This window comes from Squalius cephalus (genome assembly GCF_949319135.1).
Source record: "Squalius cephalus genome assembly, chromosome: 12".
In the NCBI taxonomy this organism is placed as follows: Eukaryota; Metazoa; Chordata; class Actinopteri; order Cypriniformes; family Leuciscidae; genus Squalius; species Squalius cephalus.
This window is the reverse complement of record NC_137133.1, coordinates 36,712,578-36,739,997: the sequence shown is the minus strand read 5'-3', so window position 1 is coordinate 36,739,997 and position 27,420 is coordinate 36,712,578. Positions and strand designations below refer to the sequence as shown.

The 27,420-nt window shown below is 37.5% G+C and overlaps 1 protein-coding gene across 1 annotated transcript in view; it reads left to right on the top strand.

Annotated features, from left to right (window-relative positions):
* LOC307168281 (GDP-L-fucose synthase-like) overlaps window positions 1-27,420 on the top strand; it is a 553,698-nt gene that overhangs the window by 226,880 nt on the left and 299,398 nt on the right. The gene's annotated exons all lie outside the window — the stretch shown is intronic.

Sequence of the window (27,420 nt, the reverse complement as noted above, 5' to 3'; positions counted from 1 at the left end):
ATAATTGGTATTTGTAAAAAGCAAACTTGACGGGAAAATGTCTGGGGTCTCATTTATAAAACTGTGCGTAGGATCCTTACTAAAAGTGTACGTGCGCCCGAAAGCCAAAAATGGCTTACGGCAAAAAATATTCAGACTTATAAAACCGTTTGTACGCCAGAACCTGCGCAGAATTCACTTTATAAACCCCAGTCAGCGAAGATTGTGCGCACATGCGTCTCCACCCCGAAATAACCATATATGGAGCTTACAACGCCTAGTTTTACTATGCATATCTTTTGCATATGATTATTCATCCATGTGATAACGTTTACAAGTAATCATGTAGTTGCCTATCCTTGCCTTGCTTTTGAATACATAAATCAAATAGAGTAAAATACATATCAGAGAAAGTTTTTCTCAATCTTTTCCACTGGCCGAATTGTTTTTTTAATTGATTTATATTTTTAATGGAAACAGATAGGCCTTGGGCATTATTTGCACAAAACTATTTTCTCAGACAATCTGGTAGCCTATTATCATGATAAGCAATTATCTCTGTGGTTAAAACATTAAAACACAGCACGCCACAGGAAAAGTGTTAAAAAAACATCACATCCACAACAAATATTTCTATTGATTGAATATAAAAAATGTTGTAACTTCTCAGTAATGATTTCATGTTTATGTGTTTAACTCCATTAATTTGAATGGCATATTTAATCTAAATGTTTATATCAGAAGTAAAACATAGTTTAAATCATTATTTTATTTATTTAAACTGTTTTACGTCTGTTTCACTAAACGGCCCAACGCGCTCGCTGGCGCGGACATTTAAAAAGGGATGGATATTTGCTTCAAGTGATAGGCTTGGTGAGTGAAATTATATTTGTACTATCTTTCTGTATATGTTTAATTTTCTTTAGATTTTCTGTGTAAAAGTGACCAAAAAGACATTTAACTCCAGCTCACCATCGGTGTCGCCAAACTGCTCCTTCTCCAAAACGTTTGTACGCATGGGTCAGAGTTCGCGTGCAGGTGAGCAAATTTTCCCGTCAAGTTTGTTTTTTATAAATCACAACTTGTGCGTCGGAAGTGGCGTAGGCTACGCCTCTTTCAGGCCCTGCTGTTTTGTGCAACGCAACGGTTATAAATGAAGCCCCAGGTCCTTCACGCAAACTCTGACCCAGGCGTACGCACAAAAATGGGTGAAATGAGAAATGGCGACACCGTCGGCAGACGGAAGAAACACGTGAAAGTGTGTGAAACTGTAGACCGTTGTGTAAAAGAAATGGCAATACAGTACTGCCTCTCATGAATAACATTAAGACTTCACAAAGCAAGTCTTACAATTAACGGCCTACACAAACACCCCTTTGATCGATCTGCAATGTAAAACAAACAAAATCAAACAAAGATTACAAAAGAAATGCAAATTAACACATATTTGCAAAAAGAAAAGTGAAATATGTTCTTCAATAATATTGGCATGTTATGCAATTCACCCTCATAACACATCTGTAGCTTGTCAGATGCAATGGTCTCAAATAGCAATCAAATCAAAACGTCTGCAACCTTTTGCCACTCAAGTGCCTTTCTGGCATTAGTAATGCCCACTGTGCCCTCCAAACAACATTTTACTCCTCTTTTCCACCTCGCCAACGATAATTTTTACTTCACATTGAGTGAAGTAAAGTTACGTTTATTTGGTTTTCCTCTCAGTGTTTGCCATGATTTCGCAATCGATGAATATTAACTTGTGGGCGTTTCACGGACTATTTATGGGCAACTATGGGCGTGACATGAAGCCGCAAAAGCTGCGCTACATTTAGAATTGATCTACATCGCCATCAGAAACGCACATTGCCACCAGAAATGGCGGAGGAGGAGGAAGACCTCCGGCCTCCCCAAAGACCCGGAGGCCATGCCCGAGCAAGCCGCTGTGGTACCGGAGGTTGTCCCTGTGCAGCCCGCTGTCTCCCAGAGATCGTCCCGGAGCTACCCACCATCAGTCCTGCCACGGCAAAGAGGGCTGTCTTCCTCTTTTATGCAGTAGCAGTACTGCATGCTTGGAGGAGACACACAGGTCTGCCGATCCTGAGACTGTTCAGGTCACGTCTGCTGATCCAGAGACTGTTCAGACCGTTCAGGTCCCGTCTGCTAATCCAGAGACTGTTCAGACCGTTCAGGTCCCGTCTGCCAATCCAGAGATTGTTCAGACCGTTCAGGTCCCGTCTGCCAATCCAGAGACTGTTCAGACCATTCAGGTCCCGTCTGCCGATCCAGAGACCGTTCAGGTCCCGCCTGCCGATCCTGAGACTGTTCAGGTCCCGTCTGCCGATCCTGAGACCGCTCAGGTCCCGCCTGCCAATCCAGAGACCGTTCAGGTCCCGTCTGCCGATCCTGAGACTGTTCAGGTCCCGTCTGCCGATCCTGAGACCGCTCAGGTCCCGTCTGCCAATCCAGAGACTGTTCAGACCGTTCAGGTCCCGTCTGCCAATCCAGAGACCGTTCAGGTCCCGTCTGCCGATCCTGAGACCGTTCAGGTCCCGTCTGCCAATCCAGAGACTGTTCAGACCGTTCAGGTCCCGTCTGCCAATCCAGAGACCGTTCAGGTCCCGTCTGCCGATCCAGAGACCGTTCAGGTCCCGTCTGACGATCCAGAGACCGTTCAGGTCCCGTCTGCCGATCCTGAGACTGTTCAGGTCACGTCTGCTGATCCAGAGACTGTTCAGACCGTTCAGGTCCCGTCTGCCAATCCAGAGACTGTTCAGACCGTTCAGGTCCCGTCTGCCAATCCAGAGACTGTTCAGACCATTCAGGTCCCGTCTGCCGATCCAGAGACCGTTCAGGTCCCGTCTGCCAATCCAGAGACCGTTCAGGTCCCGTCTGCCGATCCTGAGACTGTTCAGACCGTTCAGGTCCCGTCTGCCAATCCAAAGACTGTTCAGACCGTTCAGGTCCCGTCTGCCAATCCTGAGACCGTTCAGGTCCCGTCTGCCAATCCAGAGACTGTTCAGACCGTTCAGGTCCCGTCTGCCAATCCAGAGACTCTTCAGACCGTTCAGGTCCCGTCTGCCGATCCTGAGACCGTTCAGGTCCCGTCTGCCGATCCTGAGACCGTTCAGGTCCCGTCTGCCAATCCAGAGACTGTTCAGACCGTTCAGGTCCCGTCTGCCGATCCTGAGACCGTTCAGGTCCCGTCTGCCGATCCTGAGACCGTTCAGGTCCCGTCTGCCGATCCAGAGACTGTTCAGGTCACGTCTGCCGAGCCAGTGTCTCCGGACAAGATGGCCGCTGCTGAGCCGGTGTTTCCAGACAAGATGGCCGCCGCCGAGCCTGTGTCTCCTGACAAGATGGCCGCCGCCAAGCCTGTGTCTGTTCCTGAGCCTGAGCCGGTGTCTGTTCCTGAGCCGGTGTCTGTTCCTGAGCGGGTGCCTGTTCCTGTTCCCTGGCCACCCGATGGACTGTTTGCTCCGCCCTGGCCGTCTGAGGGAAGGTCTCCGCCCTGGCCACCCGATGGACTGTTTGCTCCGCCCTGGCCGTCTGAGGGAAGGTCTCCGCCCTGGCCACCCGATGGACTGTTTGCTCTGCTCTGGCCGTCTGAGGGAAGGTCTCCGCCCTGGCCACCCGATGGACTGTTTGCTCTGCCCTGGCCGTCTGAGGGAAGGTCTCCGCCCTGGCCACCCGATGGACTGTTTGCTCTGCCCTGGCCGTCTGAGGGAAGGTCTCCGCCCTGGCCGCCCGATGGATCGTCTATTATGGATTTTGACCCCTGCATGAATGACTACGAATTGGTGTGTTCCCGTGACACTAGCCTAATTCATGGGAGACATTCTAAAAAGTTGATTGCTGTTGTGCTGCTCATATGATTAGCCTACAATCCAAAATGGTCTTACAATGCAATTTGATCTTTTTCATAGATTTGCCAGCTACCGCCATTTTCATGCATTTTGGCTGCAGATTGAACCTGCCACTGGGAGAATCGCCCGTGTTGGACAGTCATCGACAACCACAGTTCACTCAAAAAAATGATATGTTGGCTTTAATTAATTTTTTTTTATGTCAACAGGTTCCACATAACTGGGTTACGTTAAACTAACATAATTTGTTCATGTAACTTCAACATCATGGAATTAAGTCATTTTAAGCGACCCAATTTAAGTAGTCTCAAAGAGAATTTTTAAAGGCTTCCTGACATGCTCAGGTGTTTTTCATATTCATTCATCCATTAATATTTCATTTATTTTTGTGACACATAATTAAATTAATAGATTATAGCTAGCTATTTGCTAGCAGTAGCACATATTATCATCTTAAATGCTAAGATTTACATGCTCTTTCAACCAAAGCAGTTGTAAGTAACAAAATCAGTCCACAGCCAAACAAAATGCTGCACACTTCTCCACAATGGTCAAGTCAAGTATATTTGTATAGCGCTTTTCACAATACAGATTGTATCAAAGCAGCTTCACAGTATTAAATTAAAATAATACAATAAGGTTTGTTTCTAGTGGAATTTATTGATTGATAAAGTTAAATTAAATATCCCCAAAATATCCCCAACTGAGCAAGCCAAAGGCAACAGTGGCAAGGAACCGAAAAACTCCATCAAGTGACCTAATGGTGACCTGAAACTCCAAGAGACCTAATGGTGACCTGAAACTCCATCAGGTGACCTAATGGAGAAAAAAAAAACCTTGGGAGAACCCAGGCTCAGTCGGGGGCCAGTTCTCCTCTATTACTCACCTATTTATTTTGTGAGTGTAAAAACCAATAGATTTTGGGCTGAATTAAGTGCTTTTGTTTTTGGCCCTACAAATGTGACCCACACCTTCATTCTCAGAGAGGTTATATTTTATATGTCCCTTGAACATGTTGTTAATTTCCTTATCTTGTATGCAAAATTCTTCATCCACAAGCACAAATGTCTCCTTTGTGCTTCCCTCTTGCTGACCTTAATTCTTTTATTTCATCCCTTAGACTTTTAAATAACAAAAAAATTGCAACATTTTTGATGCATTATGATTTATTCAAAGATATGACAACCTTGTTGTTATGCTTTTCTTTTCTTTTCTTTTCGTTTTTTTGTATGACATAATTACATTTATTTTATTTTATTAACCTTTATTTTACCAGGGAAGAAAATCACATTGAGATTACAATCTCTTTTACAAGTGAGCCCTGGCCAAGAAGGCAGCACATAGAATATACACTTAGACAACAAGCAACAAAATGACAGGGATGCACAAAAAATGTTAAAATATACAAAACATCACTATTTAAAGGTGCATTGCGCAAGTCTCTGAGTTTTTGCAGAACTATGCCCCCTCTGGTGGCAAGCGAAACTACAACCAGAAGTGTGCACGCTCAAGGACAAAAGTTTTCTTTTTTTTATCTTACGTGGAGTTTGTGTTGGTGTTTGAAATGAACTATAAGCAGGTCTCTTACAATCCATTTTCTACGGAGAATGGCGGCGAATACACAAACCTGCCAGACATAGCCAGTAAGCGTGCCGTGAACGCGCATGACGTCACGCCCAGTCTAAAATTCTGGCCCGAATCCCTCTTATTTATTTTACTTTACAGGATTATAGAGACAATCTCAGTGATCAGAGAAGGGCTCAGTCAGCCCATCAGGCAATTGTTTAAGAATGTATGGGTTAGAAAACAGGTATTTTTAACATGAAAAGTTGCTTTATGCACCTTTAAAACAATCACAAACATGATGATAAATTTGATTTAGGTAAGACTTGAATTCAATATGTGAAATAAAAACCTGCAGTTTTAGCTGGTTTTGCAACTCATTCCATGAAGTTGGAGCATTATAACTAAAAGCAGTTTTGCCAAACTCTGTTTTAATTTGTGAAATATCATACAGTAGCCTATGTATCTACTTGATCTTAGCTTGTATTCAGATCTACTAGGTGTTAAGAGTGTAGTTAAATATGAAGGAGTATGTCCAGTTATTGATTTATACACAAAGATCAACCAATGTTTGAGCCTAAGAATTCTTGTGTTAAGTGAGGACCAACCAACCATTTCATAGTGATGAACAGAGTACTTTGCATGCATTATAAATCTCAGTGCTGAATGATACACAGAATCCAATGATTTCAACAAGGTCTTTGTGGAGTGTCTGTAAAATACATCTCCATAGTCTAAAACCGGCAAAAAGGTAGCTTCAACCAGCTTTTTCTTGGCTTTCTGTGTAAAGCAAGAACTGTTTCTGAAGAAAAAACCCAGCTTTAATTTCCAATTTAGTGAGTAACTGTTTAATATGCAAATTAAAAGACATGTTTTCCTCTTATATAAACCCCAGATATTTATATGAGCAAACTAATTTGCACCCCAGTATCTCTCTGATCTACTTCACCCCTACAATCAAGCTCGGTCTCTGCGGTCCTCAGACAAGGACCTGCTCGCTGTCCCTAAATCCAGGCTACGGACGTTTGGTGATAGAGCGTTCTGTGTGGGTGCACCATCACTCTGGAACAAACTTCCTCATGCCATCCGCTCTGCACCTACCCTGGCAACTTTCAAAGAACAGCTTAAAACACACCTCTTCGCTGAGGCATATGGGCTATAGCTGCCCTGGTTTTACTCCCCTTTATTATCCCCCCCCCCCCCCCCCCCCCCTCTTTGCTGTTTGTTAAGCGTCCTTGGGCTTTGTGAAAGGCGCTATATAAATTAAAGTTATTATTATTATTATTATTATTAATTCTATTGGCCTGCCCTGTAATGTGTGGAGTTGAGGCAAGGAAGGTCCAGGCTTACGGGTTCTATTAAAAAACATGTATTTAGTTTTCTTATCATTTAAAACTAAATGTAATGCCTGTAGATTGAGCTGGATATTCTCAAATGCTTTTTGTAGCCTTAAAATTGTCTCAGCAGGTGATTTTGCAGAACAATAAATAATAGTATCATCAGCATACAGGTGCATTTTTGCATTAATCACATAATGTGCTGTATGCAAATCCAGGATATTTTTTAAATAATTTATTTATTTTATTTAATTTTTTCGTATCATTGTTTGTTCATTGTAAGAGATACAACCTTGCTTCACTTCCCTGAGCTTGTAATTATGTGTAAGTTCTGCAATAAACTTAAACTTCTTGGCACTGATGCGGATCCCGCACCAAAGCGGCATTACGTCACGAAAGTGTGGACTCGTAGGAAGACCACGAGTGCTTAGAGTTTTGTCCAACAGCTTCAGTAACGGTGGTCTCAATTTTGTTGATTTTGCAACGTTAAATAATACTTAAAAATCAACTGGTTGAGGAATTACTTGAGAAATCCATTCAGTATTTGGAATATTATACCGGAATATGTCTTTTCTCAGTTGGGAGGTTTGAATTTTCTATTGATGTGTAACTTCAGCATTGAGAAGATCCCTGTTGCTCTGTCAAATTTCCACAAACAAGCACTATTAGCGTGGTCTATGATTTTCAAACACAATTTTTCTCCAACCAATTACTTCATTTGGAATAATAAGAATATTTGTTATAAACATAAGTCCTTATTTTTCGAAAACGGGTTTAAGAATGGGATCAATCGGGTTAGCCAGTTATTTAATCAGGATGGTAACTTATTTACTTATCAAGAATTTCTCTCTCACTATAATATTCCTGTTACTCCAAAACAGTTTGCCACTGTATTTGGTGCTATTCCTAATGGTGTCATTATGCTATTCAATGCCATAATAGTTTTTTGACAAGTTCTGAAATTCCTCTCCCAGACCCAGCTGACACGTATGTTGGCAGGATATGTTTTAAATCTACATTAAAAAATAATAGAGATATTCGTTTTCTTTTTCTCAATGATTCTGTTTCCACATCTCATGTTGTTACAAAATGGAACGCATTAGTGGAAAATATTTCATGGAAGAAGGTTTGGACTCTCCCTAACAAGTAAATAAGGTCAAAGAGATTTCTTTTAAACTTATTCATCTGTATTATCCCGTCAAAAGGTTCATGGTGTCAAATTTTAAATTAAGTATGCAAATTACTTTTTGTGCTTCACAACCAGAGACTATAGTACATCTTTTTTGGCATTGCGATCACACAAGAAAACTTTGGCAAGACATCTGCCAGTTCATTGTAAACTATATATAAAGACTTTGAGCTTTATTTCAAGGATGTTTTATTTGGGTTTTTCATTTTTGAGAAGCAATATGAGAATATATTTTTTCTTTGCAACTTAATTATTTTGCTTGCAACATTTTTTATCCACACGTGTAAAACTATGAAAGTAACCCCCAATTTTTCTCACTTTCAAGAAGATGTTAAGATTTATATCAAATCCTAATTTACCTCTTGTAACAAAAGGCAACTAAAACTTTGAATGTATGCTCATTTTTGGGCGTTTTTGTATAAATATTTTATTATTATTATTATTATTATTCTATTATTATTATTTTATGTTTTGTGGGGAGAATATTTATTTAATTAATTAATGTTTAATTGATACTTCCTAATTTTGTAATTTAATTTGATTTATTTTCTTGTATTTATTTATTTTGTTTTTCTTTCTTTCTTTTTTCTGAATTCAAATGTGATGTAATATATATCAGTCCCTGAACCTCTGGCTTTCTTCTCTGGTTTATGACTTTTAACTTTTGTATTTTGAAAGTAAATGTTTAATAAAAAAATAAAATAAAAAAATAAAAAAACACGAGTTCTTAGGGTGCCATTTGGGACAGGGCCAGAGAGTCTCCACAACGGACTGAAGCGCGCATCCGAGTGAAGACTGTGCGCGAGCCACAAGAGAACACAGTATCCGCGCCACTGATCGCAGCGGCAACGAGCACTTTGATCACTTGATTTAAAAAACAACACATTTCAGCGCTAGATCGCCTCTTATTTAACAAACAAACGAAATTAATGCTCTGCCAGTTAACTGGAGATGTTTTATTTATTTGTATTGGTACATTCGTGCCGCGAGATGTTGCAAAAGTGGTAATATCGAACTTAGCAAAAGGTGGCGGCGACATGTCCCACCCGCCCCACCCGCAAATTACGCCTAAAGTCTAAAAATGGCATATCAACCTGTGCTTTAAAAAAATAACGTGACCTTAGAATCGAACATTTTATCGAATTGAGGATTTGGAGAATCGTGACACTTTATGTTCGGATGTGCACTATCTCCCTCATTATCATGTAGGCTACATTAGTTCTGTTCTGCTTGTGTTTCTTTGTTCGGTCTCGACCGTGTGCACGTGTGGTTGCGCAGTTTATGCCTTGGTCTGTGGCCGCCTTTTGGATCATCTATTAAAGTCTTTACACTGATATCTTCATCGTCGTGTGCCCATACAACCACCATCTGTGACAAATGTATTATATTGTTTTTCCGTTAAATACTGTAAATGCATAGAAATCTAAATTGTAGGGTTTTCTACAGTATGTATACAGAAAAAAATATATACATCTTAAATGCCTTATAATACTTTTCATCATTGAAAGTCAATGCATAAAATGACAATACAGACTTTAACTCTCAATGAATTTTATAAACTCTTTTTGAGCTCAAATAAAAAATGGGACGTTTTCTGCAGCTTAACCCCTTGACTGTAAAGAAGACATTCAGCAGATTATTTCTGAAGTGAAAGCATGTCAGAAAAGTATGAAGAAGATTACTATAAATCAAATGTACTGTACTAAATAATTTTTCTTTTATCTAAAATATATATTTCATAAAATATTTTTTAACTTTAATTTTTTTTTTTTTTTTTTTTTTTTTTTTTAAAGTCATATGTCTAAGCAAGTTGCGTTCCAAATGTGAAGTTTTTTTTATTTTATTTTTTTTTATTAGATATTAAAAATAGCCGCTGGGTGATGCATATTCCAGTGAATTTTTTTTAACATATTCCATTGAAATTTAAGACTTTCAACTTCACACCATAAAAATAAATGTCTTAACCTGCCTTTTAAAAATATGAATGCTGGTAGCCTCTTTCACTTCATTTGGTAGACAATTAAAATATATATTTTTGGAGCATAGTGGCTAAATGAAGCACCGCCAGATCGCTTATGATTTACTGTATAATGTGCCAGAAGACTAGCACTAGAGGATCTTAAACTACGATTTGGAGCGTATCTCGACAGTGCATAAAGGTGCCAGATTATGCAATGTTTTATAAACTATTAATAAAAACTTAAAATCAATACTTCCAATGCAATTCCATTAAACCCAGTGTAATATTCCTCAAAATTTAAATTTTGTACAACCTCAAGTTCCTGTCCCTGGAAAATTATTTCTGCTTTTACATTGTAATTAGCTCTTTTAGTAAAACACATACAAACTGTTTTAATGTTTTTGACATTAAGATGTAAATGACATGATTTAGTAAGCGCTCTGTGAAACCTGATCCATCGTAAAAGTCCATTTCTTTAGATGTATATTTTTTGAAAGTAATGTATTTTGAAAGTAAATGTTTAATAAAAAAATGAAATAAAAAAATAAAAAAACACGAGTTCTTAGGGTGCCATTTGGGACAGGGCCAGAGAGTCTCCACAACGGACTGAAGCGCGCGTCCGAGTGAAGACTCTGCGCGAGCCACAAGAGAACACAGTATCCGCGCCTGATCCATCGTAAAAGTCCATTTCTTTAGATGTATATTTTTTAATTATTAATTTCATTAAATCTGAGTGCTGCATGATGGGTGTTTTTTTTATGAATTATTTTTGTTTCATATCAGTGGTTCGGAGCTTGTATCACACTCACCTAGTCACTTGATTTTAGCAAATGAGACTTCATTTCATCATACTGTTTCAAACTTTTAAAGGGATGGTTCACCCAAAAATGTATGAACCAAAATGTTCCAAACCTGTATGAGTTTCTTCGTTCTGCTAACCATACAGGAAGATATTTTGAAGAATGTCAGTAAACAAACAGTTATGGGCAGTGGCGGCTGGTGGAAAGTTTTCAAGGCAAACATCCCAGTATGATTTAACAGAAGGAAAACATATTAAGACTTAAAACATATTTTGAAGGCTTGAAAAATATTTTAAATAAAGATAATTGCTTTTACCAAGTTCAGGATTAAGCTTGAGGATGATTCTCACAAAACTGTATTTTCTGCTAGTTTTTTTTTTTTGTTTGTTTGTTTGTTTGTTTTTAAGGTAAAATAAAAATACTTTTCCTTTTTCATAATTCTCAATTATGTATACAATGCAACAGCAAAAACTGTAAAAAATCCTTTGGAGATGCCAACAGACACGGAGATTCCAACTGACCAATACAAGCCATCTTAACCTAACTGCATACAGATACAGAACAGATCCATTCAGAATTATTAAACACAGCAGAACACAAAAACACGTGGCTCGACATCATCAGTGAACAGTTTCTGTCAGAGCGAGTGTTTGTGTCTGATTCCCATCAGAAAAAACACTCACCAGACATGTGACCATACTGAAATGTGCTCATGCAAAAAGTTATCAGTGCACTGAGAGCGCACATACTCTATTTGTTGCACATTAGTATTAATGGACTTGCACATGCCTAAAATACGACTCCTGTGTGCCATTTTAAATTTCTTTACCTTGATTACAATTGTTTATCAAAACTTTACTGGTGAGATACTTGTTTGCTTTATTCAGCAATACATAAAATATAAACATTATATAAAACATTTTTTGATAAAATAGTCGAAATATTGTTACGACCCCAGGGTTTGTGTTTTGTTATATTTCTGATGTTTTGTGTCTGTGTTTGTCTGTCTAGGAACGGCGTCTGATTGGTTCCTGAAGGCTGATTGATGCTAGGTCCTGATTGGTGCACAGTACTTTAAAAAAGCACATCTTCACTTCCTTTAGAGACATCTAGGCTGTGTCCGAAATCGCCCCCTATACGCTTAAATCTTTAAAACAGAAAAACTTTGGAACAGTCTTCCTAACATTGTCCGGGAAGCAGACACACTGTCAGTTTAAATCTAGACTAAACACATCTCTTTGACCTAGCATACACAACACATTATAGACTTCTATAATTCAATGTTAGGTTGCATAGATTAGGTCAGCCGGAACCGGGAACACTTCCCATAAAACCTGATGTACTCGTTACACCAGTGATCTCAAACTCAATTCCTGGAGGGCCACAGCTCTGCACAGTTTTGCTCCAACCCTAATCAAACACACCTGATCCAGCTAATCAAGGTCTTCAGGATTACTAGAAACTTCCTTGCAGGTATGAGTTGGAGCTGGTTGGAGCTAAACTGTGCAGAGCTGTGGCCCTCCAGGAATTGAGTTTGAGACCACTGCGTTACACCATAAGAAGAATGGCGTCTACGCTAATATTAGTCGTGTGTGTGTGTGTGTGCTCTTTGATACCAATCTTTCATTTGAAAGTCACGTGTCTAGTATCTGTAAAACCGCATTTTTTCATATTAAAAATATATCTAAATTACGCCATATGCTCTCATTGACAAATGCGGAACAATTAGTTCATGCGTTAATGACCTCAAGGCTAGATTATTGTAATGCTCTACTGGGTGTCTGCCCTGCACGCTTAATAAACAAACTCCAGCTGGTCCAAAACGCAGCAGCTCGAGTTCTTACCAGAACCAGGAAGTGTGACCATATCAGCCCGGTTCTGTCAACACTGCACTGGCTCCCTATTAAACATCTTACACATTTTAAAATCTTGCTGATTACTAACAAAGCACTAAATGGTCTATCTCCCTAGTACTAGAGCGAGCTCTTAACACGTTATAGTCCTTCACGTCTATTGCGATCTCAAAATTCTGGCCAGTTGATAATAATACCTAGAATATCAAAATCGACTGCTGGCGGTAGATCCTTTTCCTATTTAGCACCAAAACTTTGGAACAGTCTTCCTAGCATTGTCCGGGAAGCAGACACACTCTGCAGTTTAAATCTAGACTAAAAAGACATCTCTTTGACCTAGCATACACAACACATTATAGACTTCTAGAATTCAGTGTTAGGCTGCATAGATCAGGTCAGCCGGAACCGGGAACACTTCCCATAAAACCTGATGTACTCGTTACACCATAAGAAGAATGGCGTCTATGCTAATATTAGTGTTTCTGTTTATCCCGAGGTTTACCGCAGTCCGCCGGATTCAAACCTTATCCATATCTGACGACGAAGGACCTGCGCCTGAACACGACGACAACGCAGTTCTGAAGTGTTAACTAGTCTCTCCCCTGTGAAGGCTTCCTTCCTTTCCCTTTACCTCTGTACAGATAAAATGTTGTCAAAATGATTCCGGTTCACATGGCTACACGGAAGCGATAAATAATATTGTATTATAAATTCTTAAGGCCAGACAAGTAATTTGTTGAGGGTTGATTTGTAAAGGAGGACTACACGCCAGTGCACATATATATTCAAACGCGCATCCCTATAGATTAAACACGTAATGTGCATGATGTGCATGCCGTCACCATTTTCACAGGCTTGCGTTTTTGAAGTTTGCGCAGAGAAAACCTTTTTCCACCCATTTGAACATTGATCTTTATTGAAAGTGGGTCATATATGTAGTCGAAATGTAAAATAAATTTTGAATTTGGTGCCTTCGTGACCGAGGAAAGAAAGAAAGTAACTTCAGGACGCATTTGTATGAAAGACAACAACTCCCACAATGCACCACATTGCACAGCTGCGCAAGCCACTCCCACTAATCCAGAACAGCATATGAATCACTCATCCGTCTACCACCGGAGCTTGAAATTCATTTCACACAAAATGTCTAACGTTAGTTAGTTGGCGAACTCAGTGAATTACTCCTCATTTGTATTTCTTTCGAAATGGTGAATTATTGCATGGTAACGTTACCGGGATGTTCAGTTAGATGCGGTGCGAAACTAGGATGGTTCACAACACAAACGTCCGTGTCCTCGTCTGATTCAGAGATTTCGTCCAGGAGAAATTGGCATCGTTTAAGTTCTTTGCAGCAGACGGACTCTATCTCTGTGTTCGTAGTTGCATAGTGAGATCACCGGCGCCACCAGTCCGCCCCCAGCTCGAGCCAGTCTGGGCTTCTCGTCCGCGGCAGGCAGGTCTTCTGCCTCGGCTGCTCTTCGCTATGCGGCTCGTAAAGATGGCCACAAACACCTGATTCGAGCATCAGACTTCCGAAATCCTCTTCTTCTACATCATATTGAGTAACGTTACCCTCCGCTATTGTCATATCTTCACAGCTGGCTCCACAGTGCCTGTTAGCTTAGCTTCCAAACAAGATGGAGGATATTGCTTTTAGTTTCAGAAAGTGAAGTCCCACCCACTGATCTGTAATAGGCCTGTAGCGTGAGCGGGTCCCGCCCCCTGGAATAATGAGGAGCTAGTGTTTGTAGTCTCTACACTTTTCAATGAAATGTGACTTCCTGCTTATTATGACGCAAAATGATGATTTTTACGTCATAATAAGCAGGAAGTAAAACACTTAAATCCTTATTTCTCCCATCTCAGGGAAAAATGAACGAAAAATCCACGTTTATTATAATATATGACTGGGTTTCTAACAATACAAAGCTTAATGCAAATGGGTGAAGTATAGATCCAAACACCATTTTTGTTGATGTCTCACAACTGTGGTCTCAATATTGAGAATTTGTTAATTCTATTCCAATATGACATTATTTCAAATGAATTTCTTTCGTATAAATATTACTTTAAACCGTCTTAAAGTTATTTTTTATTATTACAGATCATTTATTTGATTAGATGTGCCTGTCACACACTTTTGAGTCCTTGCTGCAAGACTGAAAAAGACTTTTACTATTACATCCTTCAAAGCCAAACAAATCTAATGTCTATGGAAACAAAGATTTGCATGTGAGCACATGTATGGTATGGTACATGTGAGCACATGTATGGTAACTGGGATAACATATAATGCTGCTTTTACCTTCTTGTCATGCTAGGTTTGATTGTTTTGGTCATGTTTATTGTTCCTGAGCTCCAAAACACCTGCATCCTGCCTTCACCTTTATTGCAACCGACTGTGACCTACGGTGGCCCAGTAGTGAACAACACCACCAAATTTAAGAAGCAAACATAAGTTCATAACACAACGAAATGAATCCACAACACAACGAAATAAAGCCGCAACACAACAGAAATGCGAGGGAACGTCCGCCAATTCTTTCAAGTTGTTAAAACGTATAATTTGTATTAATTAAAATTACTTTTAATATTCAAAAACAGTAATGTTCCAAATCCAAAGCTTGATTGTATTGGTAGTAGACTGACTTACTACAGCTGATTTTTTCATTACAGTAAACAATAATTTTTTTTAGGAAATTTCTATAATATAATAAAAGTATTTTTTTTTCTTTTATCATGTTTCAAAGGTTGTAGTTCCTATTAACCAGACTGACTTACAACTGCTGAAATTGTGCCAATAGCTCCCTATATGCACAGTAGCCTACACAATTTGTTTTTTATAAAACAATATTTTAAATAACCTCTTTAACTTATTCTATTAATTAATAGTTTCTTTTTTAATTGTGTATTAGTTATGAGTAAATGGCTCTGCTATTTTATTTATTTTCAGATGGTCTACACTGAAATATAGTAAAGCTGTATACTTTTTACTATTGGATTAAATTAACATAAAAATAAAAATCATGTAATAGCCATAAATTGATCAACAAACAGAGATAAAACATTAAATCTTTACATTTTTGATGGTTTACATTTTTTTTTTTTTTGCCATTTACTTACTGGTCAAAGTTAAGTTTTGTTTTTCTCCATAAGTTAGAAAAACTATCAGGCTGTTGCGCATTAAAACCAACGTGAATATATGTTCTACCTATTCTAACTAAATCAACATAAGGTGATATATGAAACACAATATTTCAAACGGTTGAGTAAAATATAAAATAACATATATTTCAAATGAAATGATTATAAATAAAAATTTCTTAACCAATTATTATAGTTTTAGCTACATTAATATATAAAAAAGAACCTTGCATTTTTCAGAGAGCAGGAAAAGATCTCCTTACACAGAAATGACCAAACAATGTATGAAATGATTTACAAAAATACAATAAGTAGAAATATAAATTCTCTTGAGTGTTTCTTAGAGAGACAGAGGAGTGTGTTTTTAGGCTCCATATACATAATGATTTTGTACTGTAACTGTATATTCTACCCCGTACACCTAAACACGACCTTCACAGAAAACTTTCTGCATTTTTTACATTTTCAGAAAATATAAATAAATATAATTTATAAGGTGTTTTGCTCATGGGATACATTTTGCTCAGGTCAAAAATACCTGAACCACACACACACACACACACACACACACACACACTGGTTCTATAAAAATAAACGTATCTATATTTTAAATTAAATGATTATAAATAAAATATATAACTCAATGAATAATAACAAATGTTACAAAAATAATTGATTTAAACTGTTTTAGTTAGTAAATAAGTTGACTAAAATATATAAATATAAAAACACCTTACATTTTCAGAGCGTTGAAGAAGTAGTTCTTTATGCAATGATAAAAAAACAATCCAAAAAGCACATAGTTTAAGTTGTCTAAACGAAACACTCCCAGATCCTTCAGGGATGAACTAGAGTGTGAACTGAAGCTTCAGACCCTCACAGAGACGGAGGAGTTACAGACCAGACGAGCCTCAGGACACAATGACACAGCATATGTAAAGCTAGTCTGCGCTCCAGAGCATATACTTCCAGAGTTTTATTCATACTAAATTCATTTAAATGCATAATAAAGTTTAAATTAGATATTTAAAGTTTTATTAAAATCATATCTTCTATTTATCTTCCTAGAAGACTTGAATGATCTTACTTAAATTTAACCTAAGGTAATAACTTTACTAAACAGCGTCTGTTCAAAAACTTTACAATTTTAAAGCAAAAACTGTGCTTAGTCGTCTTAGATCTTATTTAGCCTATACAAAAATATTCAAACATCAAAATATATGTTGAATTTTAAAATGTTAGCATTTGTTGATGGACAGGCTGTCTGGTGGCCGCATGAACAGACTTTGGGGAGAGCTGATAGGCATGACCTTTGACCTCCTCGATTTTGGAGGGTATTAAAGACCCTGATATGATTGTAAAGCGCTTTGGGTGTACAGTAGTACATATTCCTCATTCTATTCTATTCTCAAAAAGGGAACCAATCACAGAACGGGGAGGGAGCAGCAAGACCTGCACGATTCTCGATCCATCGATTTCAGCAGATTCAGCAGCATCGCCACGGACAGCACCGGGTAACGTTGCACGTAAGAAGGAATATCTTAAGCAGCTTCCTAAGGGATGGTTCGGGGAACACGCCTATCAATGGCATATCTTTAGTTAAGTTATTCCTTAAGAGTCTTCGTAGTAAGAGACAACGCAGCCCAGTCCATTATGGTACACAAGCAAAATCTGCGGATCTATGTATTATTTCAAATCTCGGCACTAACAATATAATTAAAGACAAATTAAACCCAACGTAACAAAACTATTGAAATTGATTTCTAGACATCGTAATGTTTTTTTTTTTTTTTTTAAGTTGTTATTGTACTTAGCCTATATCTGATTTATATATGTCCTGTATATAGGTTTGGTGAGCATAAGCGACTTCTTTAAAAAAACATTAAAATAATATTGCCGACCCCAAACTTTTTGAACTTTAATAGACGTGTGTTCTGCCTGCTAATGTATAGTTTTGTCTCATGAAATCTGTTTCGCCATGATAATGTATGTTATTTAGTGAATATTTAAGAATCTCAGCTATTTCACTTGTGATACCGGCACTTTTGGTATTGGGAGTGTGAATTTTGCGTGTGGTTGTAGCAGGTTTTTTTCTTTTCACTGGTGCATGACCATCTAGAGACTAGATTTACTGCGACATTGTCCACCGAGACTCATCTGGTCTGTCGCCCTATATCCTGAAGCTTCAGGTCACACTGTAGTTTATCACTGGAGGATTTTTGTTTTGTTTTGTTCTGTTTATGACAACTTAAACTATTTGCTTTTTTGGATCGTTTTTATCATTGCATAAAGAACTACTTTGCCTCTCTGGAAATGTAAGGTGTTTAAAACTTTGTTTACATTTTATTCAATTATTTATTTATTTCATTTTGAAAATGTAGTTTTCTGTGATGGTCGTGTTTAGGTGTACGGGATAGCTATGGAAAGCCCCCACCATAAAAATTGAAACCCCCAGATGGACAAAAAATGCTGGTTGAATCTTTTTCATATAAATGAGATTTAAGACGACCAAGTACAGTTTTTGAACAGACATTGTTTAATAACAATTATACTTTAGGTCACAGTTAAGCAAAATCATTTATATCATACATAAGTCTTCTAAAAGCTAAATAGAAGACGAGTATGTATTCAAACTTTAAAGATTTAATTTAATCAATCTTTTAAAATATCTAATGTAAACGTTTAAGGTTAAGCTTTGAAATGTATTTAGTATGGAAAGGCGTTAGCAGACTAACATGACATACGCTCTGACACGATGCACAGAGGCTCGGTCTGTCATCCGATATTCTGAAGGCAGCTATCGTTATTGTCCAGTATACCCTTTCTCAGCGCTGTTTGGAAGGACCTTATTTCTGGAAGATTCCCAGTTTCTAAATGTTTTCATGGTTGCTCTCTCTGAAGATAGGCCTATGTGGTTGTCATTTTCTCACAGATACAACTTAAGAAATTATTGAATATTTCACAGGCGTGAGATGACTTGTGACGCTTTAAAAATGTTCAAATTATTTTATATACCCATTATAAATAAATAAAAATACTTTAAGTTCAAGTCAAATTTTTCCACAGACCATCGTTGTAGAATATTTGTTTTTTTATTAAGACTTTTAATAATTTATTTAAAACATCTTTTATTTTTAAACTTTTAGGATTATAAGTTTAACACACCATTCAAAATGTCTCATCCCATCACTGAATACACCCCTCTGAGTCAGAGACGCTGGTGTGAGAGAAAAAGTGATTTATGTCTCTTAAAGCTACACTGTGTAACTTTTTTAGTTGATTCTTAGCAAAAAACACTTAGTTCTTTCAAAAATATATGTGCTCATTAATGTATATTTACTTCTTTCAAGTAATAAAGTATTCTCTTAAGTTTATAATCTGCCATTGAAAGTACATACGGGTGAGGGGTTCGAATGCCGGTCGCCATGTTGCCCCTCCATCTTGAAACTACATTAGCCAAAGAGGGACATGCCTGTAAATTCAAGCTTTGCCTTTTGCGTTTTTCACTCAGTGACACCGTGACGAATGCGAAGGGGAGATTACTCGCGAGCTCTCGAGTGCCGGCAGATTTGAAAGATATGGTGTGTGTGTGTGTGTGTGTGCGTAGCTACTCACATTTGAAAGAGAGAATTAAAACGTCAACGCGACAGACAAATCAGCAAGACCATATCAATATTGGAGTAACTTTTCCCAGATGGAAAGAGCTCATGAGAAGAAAAGATTTTAAAACGGACGCCGAGGTTGCCTGCTTTCTTCTCGACAGGTAAATCAGCCTGTTGTAATTCATTTGTGTAAATTCGAAGTTTTTTAGTTGCTTGTCTAACCATAGCATGGTTGTGCATAACGCCAGAACGACCTCTAGTATAACTTCATCCTCGCGTCAATGGTGAAAAAGTATTGTTTACCTTGTAACATAAATCTGTGCTGCGACGGATCACAGGTGATGAATAGTTTTAAAGGCGCAATTTTTTAAGCTATATAAAAAAAAAGGACACTGTAAATTTTAGTTATTTTTAATTGCTTTTACTTTGTACACATTGTAACGTTAGCCTAATCTGATTATGCTGGGATAGCCGATTCCAAGGGTGACGTTTACCTCCTGACATCTGTCCTGTAGTTTTATTCATTTTAGACGTATTGTTTATTATTGTCATAGACGAAGTCGATAACTGGAAGCCATGTTAATCTTGGAATAATACGGCCACCGTAGGAGTTAAAACGCCCTCGGAATTGAGAGGAACAGAAACTAATATTCACTGGGTAGTCATATACAATTTCACCGCTAGATGGGGGTAAAAATCACACAGTGTAGCTTTAAGAGCTTCTTGAACATGTAAGTTCAAGAGTTGTAACTCTAGATGATTTTATATTCTTTTATCTAAAACAATTGGTTTTAGTAAGCTTTTTATATTCTTTTAAAGGATGCGATGTTTTCAACTTTAGTTTAATTATTTTTGTGGACATGAATGGTAGGATATACTTCAACTCTCTCTCTAAAATAAGGTAAGATGATTTTATTCATCTAAAACTAAAACAATTGGTTTTAGTAAGCTTTTTATTTTATAATCTTTTAAAAAGAACAGAATATTTTTCAACCTGAGTAAAATTATTTTATAACCATTTCACTTATACTTTTAAAGGTATGTTTTTCAACTTTTGTTAGTGTGAGATTTCACCGTACTCTGGTATGCAAAAGAGGGGTCAGAGCTCAGACGCGCATAGACGGACACAGACACGCGCACGCGGCTCCTTTACTTTTTGAGACGGTGTGAGGTCATTCAGGAAGAAAGTCTTTTTGTATTTCCACTTTTAATAATTCATTGATTTTAAAAGCATTATTACAACTTTAAAACATTTTTAAACTTTGAAATAATTTCAGCCCCTGATATCTTGATCACTGAAGTCAGAGACCGTCCAGACTTACAAACATGTATACAAACATATATTGTGTAAGCATTTCATTATATACTTTTAAAAAGAACAGAATATTTTTTTCAACTTTAGTTTAATTATTTTTGTGACCCATTCGTATGGACAATAATGTGTTAGAAGCTACTTCTTCAGCTCTCTCTAAAATAATGTAAGACAATTTTATTTATTCAGCTAAAATAATTGGATCAATAAGATATATTTTATATACTTTTAAAGGTATGTTTTTCAATTTTAGTTTAATTATTTTTGTGACATGAATGGTATGGCCATACTTCAACTCTCTCTCTAAAATAAGGTAAGATGATTTTATTCATCTAAAACAATTGGTTTTAGTAAGCTTTTTATTTTATATTCTTTTAAAGAACAGAATGTTTTTCAACCTTAGTTAAATTGCTTTAGATTATGTATATTATATAAATTATATAAAGGATAGAATATAAAGAACGGTATGTTTTCAACTTTAGCATGATAATTATTATATAATTTATATTATATAAATGATATAAAGGATAGGATGTTTTACATATGAATGTGTAATAACTAAATGTTTTTTCAACCTTTAATTGTTTTAGATTATATAAATTATAGAATGTTTTATATATAAATGTGAAATAACTGAATGTGACATATATGAAATAACTGGCCCCATTTATATACGTTGCTCAGGAATGTAAAGGGACACAAGCCATATAACCACACACGCACACACATAACCACACGCACACACATATAACTGGGACAAAGTTCAAACAACCGGCAAAAACATCTGTTCTGTTAAAATAGGGCAAAAGCACCAGTCAAAACTATGATTTAGGGCTAGATAGGTCATAGGGCAAAAACTAACTGTCAAAACCCATGATCGATAGGGCAAAGGTTAATCCCATGACCTCATTCCGGAAGTTCAACCCATCAATCATAAGGTCACCGGAAGTTCAACCTGTCAAAAGGTCAAATGTCAAAGTCGTAAATCATTTTGACACATGCCCCCCTATAAGAACTACTCTGGTGCATACCGTGTAAAACCTGTGTCACTGCACTAACATGATGCGGCTCGCCTCTAACCCAACTCACACACAGATCCTCACTGTCTCTCTCACTTTACTCTCATAGCATGTACAAATCTCTCCACTCATCTCCAAATCCTCCCTCCATTTCCTGCTTTAATCTGGTTTTGATGGAACAGCCGTTACGCTGTCATTAGCTGCTGAGAGGAGAACTGGGCCTAATATCAGTCATCTCAGCCTCAACACAACACTCAACACAGACTGTGCTGCCATTCTGCAGTTTACAAGTGTAAATCTGATCTGTGCATACGTCAGCTCCATATTGGCATGGGATCTTCTGATCAGATGGACAGGCGGCTTTGACTGGTTTTGGGTTTTGTCCCTTATGGTTTGTGTTGTTGAAAATTGATCTCAAGGCATCCTTCATGCTCAGCACTGTACTGAAGTGTACAGAAGTTTACACGGTCGGTCCAGTGCCAGGGTGTGACAGTAGACGGACCTGGGAGTCCGGTACTGAACAGATTTGTCATAACATTGGTGCCTTGAGACAAACCTGCATGACTTTCTTGTCCTTATCAACTGTCAACTGTCCTTATGCAGCCCAATTTTTGTGTCCATGCGGATGGTGCACGTACAAAACTGCATGTGCAAGTGACTTGAAACGCGTTTAAAAAACAACGTCCACATTTTTCATTGTCATCTAGCTAAAATACATCTTAGTCAAGCATAAGAAAAAATAAAATGTTTGTTTGACCGATGAGCTGAAGTTTGCATTTTCCAGCCAAGTGACCAGGTAATGGTACTTTTGCCAGTTGTGGGCTCACCATTTCAGACTATGTTTGCGGGACCATATACTACATTATGTTGTTGATTGAGACACCAGATCTTAAAAAGTAAACAGGTTTGTCACGTGAATCTGTTAAAACACTATTATGTGAAGAAGACTGAAGTTGATCATTGATTTCTGTTGAATTCATTGATTTCATTTTTAGAAAACTTTAAATGCTTTAGGACAAGTGGAACATATCTTCAGCAACTGTGTGGACTGGAGTAATTTTGAATATTTTTGTCAAACAAAGCAAGTGTGAACATGTAAAACTTGCTTTTTTTTGGAAGTGACTTGCATGTGCATATCGTTTGATCGTTTGCAAGTGTTTGAATGTGCATATCGACATGTTATGGCTGTGGTTTTCAGTTTGTGGCTCGTGGGCTAAAAATGGGTTGCAACTCACGGTTATTCTAATAGGGTCAGGGAAAAACAAAGCTAAATGCAAATAATAAAATGCAACTAACCCTATAATCATGCAGAGTTAGGATAGCAGGATAAGTAGAAATCCTGTTAAAAGGGTTGGAGAAAAAAGAAAGTAAAATGACCACAAATAGGTTGTAGGCTGTTGTCACGGACTTGGCCTCTTATTTTGTAGGGGTGTAATGGTATACAGAAGTCACGTACCTCAGTTTTGGGGTCACGGTTACGAGTTCGGTACAATAAGAAAATACAATATTATCTATTAACTATGACTTTTGCCTCAGTGAACCCCTAATTACTGCTTATTAATAGTTAGTAAGGTAGTTGTTAAGTTTAGGTATGGGGTAGGATTAAAGGATATAGAAAAAGGTCATCATTAATATGTGCTGTATAAGTAATAATAAACAGCCAATATCCTAGTAATATGCATGCTAATAAGCAACTAGTTAATAGTGAGAATTGGACCCTAAACTGAAGTGTTACCAGAAAAAAAGCATCAAATCCACAATGCTAGGTTTCATTTCATTTATTTTGAACAGACAGTTGTGCAAATTACAGTTTGTTCCACCTAGTGGCATTTTGTCCCCCCTGGAGCAGTTTGTACAGTAGGCTACAGCCTCCTTTAGTGTATTAAAGGACAAGTTCGGTATTTTACACATAAAGCCCTGTTTACAGATCATTTCTGATGAAATAGAACGGTTAAGATTAAACTTTTGACAGATGCTGCTGTCGCGAGAATTTTAGGTTTATTCCCCCCCCCCCCCTCAAGAATGGATGTATAGGTGCACTCGAACATATCCTTCCTAAAACGCATTAAACTTTCATTTAAAAAGAGATGAAACTCACCGAGTGGTCAGGGGTGTTCACTGATATGCTCATACAAAAATCGCTGCAAAAGATGCTTTCCAACAGGTGTTTTACCATTCGTTAACTTGTAAAACTGTGGATCTATTTTTCCAAACGTCTCACACCCGTAGATTCTTCCGTTGAGAGCTTGAATAATAGACACTCCTGCCCAGTTGGTGGCGATAATGCACATTTGCCAATTGCAAGCAAACCACTGGCATTTCACTGAATACACAGAAGAAGCAGAAGAAGAAGCGGCGGAGTAATACCGTACCTCACACAGCTCTTTCAATACAAGTCAATGGAGTTGGACAAAAACTATGATAAAACCTGTTGGAAAGCATATTTTGCAGCGATTTTTGTATGAGCATATCAGTGAACACCCCTGACCACTCGGTGAGTTTCATCTCTTTTTAAATGAAAGTTTAATGCGTTTTAGGAAGGATATGTTCGAGTGCACCTATACATCCATTCTGGAGGGGGGAGGGGAAAGCGAAATAAACCTAAAATTCTCGCGACAGCAGCATCTGTCAAAAGTTTAATCTTAACCGTTCTATTTCATCAGAAACGATCTGTAAACAGGGCTTTATGTGTAAAATACCGAACTTGTCCTTTAAGCATCAGTTAACAGAATGTACTCTTGGATAGCTCATATTTTTTGCAGGGCTGATAAAATCCAAAAGGTATTTGGTCACAATCAGCTACAAAAATGAAAAGCATCTCGTGTAAAATTAGATGTGCATGAAGAGTGTTACAATTTGCTCCACCTAAACTACATTAAAACATTCAAAGCTTAAGCCCAACCCTCTATTAAAAGCATCCCAGAACAGACTTTCCGAAAGACTTTGCCTTTAAATTAACTTTATATTTTCTTACCAGGCTGATACTTCTAGCTCTGACGCCATGCACCTTCCCACACCTTCCCACACGTAGCGCGCTAAGAGACAACGCAGCCCAGTCTATTATGGTACACAAGCAAAATCTGCGGATCTATGTATTATTTCAAATCTCGGCACTAACAATATATTAGTAGATCTCATTAAAAGACAAATTAAACCCAACGTAACGAAACTATTGAAATTGATTTCTAGACATCGTAACGTTTTTTTTTTTTTTTCTAAAGTTGTTATTGTACTATATATATATATATATATATATATATATATATATATATATATATATATATATATTATATTTATATATATTTTTATATTTTTATATATATAATATATATGTGTATAAAATATAATCCAAAAATATACTCAAAATATTCCACAACTAATTTTTTAAATGTAATGTAAAAATAAAAACGAAAGTAAGCACTGTTGGGCTCACGTAACCCTCTCATGATTCTTCATTACTGTCTTGATTCTGAGTGACGGTAGTTAGAACGTCCATTTTATCTTGATATGTCAAGTGGGTTTGATCATTAGCTGATGTGGCTCCATTAGCAGTAGTCTCAGATGGTTGTTGAACCGGATCTTGGACACACAGTTGTGAGACTTCAGCAGACCTGCATTGTTCACGGTTTGACAGAGCAGAGACAGATGGTTGTACGCAGGGGCGTAGCAGCCATTCTAAAAGTGGGGGGGACAAAAGCTGTATGTGACCATAGGATGTGACCCAAAGGTGATGTTCATAACAGGGTTTTTCCTGGTTCAAAATGAGGCGGAGGTGGTAAAATCCTATAATGAAAATGTGTATTTTTTGTAGATCATCATATTCCCACATTATTTTTGTGGGTGGAGCTTGGTATTTCTAGGGGGGTCCGGGGGCATGCCCCCCCGAAAGAAAATTTTTACATTTTAAAGATAAATTCATTAATCCGGTGCACTTTGAGTCACCCAAATCCACTGTTACAAATAAATAATCCACCTGTCAACTGCCCAAAATATGATATTCTTTGATTTAGATATCTGCATCTGATCATCACATTACAATTAGCCTATTCAAATTCTCAATGTTAAGCATGATAATATGGTAACATCACACTGAAGAAGGCTGATTTAAAATGAACATTTATTTAAAATAAAAGTTCTTCTTTTGGCAAAATTACATTTCCTTAATTAGTAGCATAAACAGAGGCTTTACTCCCTTCAAACTTAAATTGTCAATGTTTCATTACATCACTGTTTGAAAACACTAATTTTTTGTACCTTTATAAAGGGCATTTTCCCCCTAGTTTTATATAACATACATTTTATTAATTATATCAATAAAACCTAAATCAATGTATTTACAAAGTTTTAATATTATTTTGGTCACCCGACGTCGCAACCGAAATTTAACCAAATATCAACGTCTTATGACGTTGCGTACCTGATGGGAATAATCTGTTACGTCTCATTTATAAAATTTAGGCATTAGGCAGCAGATGCTTTTTATCCAAAGCGACAAGTAGGAGAGCATTTAACACACACTCGGCACAATCCGGCGCGACGTGACGATGTCCATACGGGTTCTGTTGTCGTACACGTCTTACTCATAGACGGTCTTACTGCGTTATTGGTTAAATCAACAAGGAAACTTTGCGCGTGATTCATGTCATCGCGACATACCGTACATACTTACAGTACGTGTTTGAAAAAAGGATGTAATGTCCTCTGCTTTTTTCTGGGGTTCATTGATTTTACCCCAGACGGCCAAACAGCAAAGTGACTAAACAGTAGGGGTGTAACGATATTCGAACCGAACCGAAAAACCGCGATACACCACCAACGATACGAATCGCGATACTCTCATGGCGTACCGAACACGCCCGCCCCGCCCCCGCCCCCATTGGACCTCATGTCTTATGTGTACACAACGAATACAGCGTTGTTGCCTAACCACCATTAACCACATTTAATCGCAATAAGCTCAGTGTTTTGTTACTTTCGATAATAAGCAAGGTGTAATCTTTCAGATCCTGTCTATTTGATCACGAAATTCAAACATTAAATGTCGTTTTGGCGCTCTTTGATGTGGCGTGACAGATCACCATACTAGGCTCCTCATTTAAAGCGGCAGCGCGGAGCGCGAGTAAACGCGAGCATCTCTTCCTCAGTTACAGAATAAACATGAATGAACACCTGAAGGTATGTTGAAAGATACAGTATACTTACTGAAAGGCATCATAACTCAAAACACTTAGTTTTTCACATAGCTTTATTTACCTCAGGCAAGTCATTCAGTGTCCACAGCTTGTTGGTTTGCTAAGGAAATGAACCCTTTCACTAAATAAATGCACTGTATTAGCCTATATGTTATAGTTTACTTAACCTGTTAATGACATCTTGATTATTTAATGTATGTTTAAAATATCTGTCATGAAAATGACAGCAACTGTGTAAATAATTATATTTCAATAATAAACTAGAGTAAAAACATATGTTAATGTAAAAACTGCCTTATGTACAGTTTACATGTTTTCATACAATTTGTTACTTGAGTGTTGATTATTATTATATCTAAAAATAAATAGCAACTGAATTTAGGCTAAAAGTCTAGGCTCTGTTGTTAAGCTTTAATGTTATAGTAATGTGAAAGTAAGGGCTCCTATATAGTTTACAGCATTAGCAGATAATTTTTTTATCCTTGCGAGACGTTTACTTGTAATTGAATTAATTTAAAGACAAGGACACAATTTGTTAATTAAAGCACTGTTTAAAAAAAAAAGAAAAAAAAAAGCAATTTTAGCTTTCTAAACCCCCCACCCCACC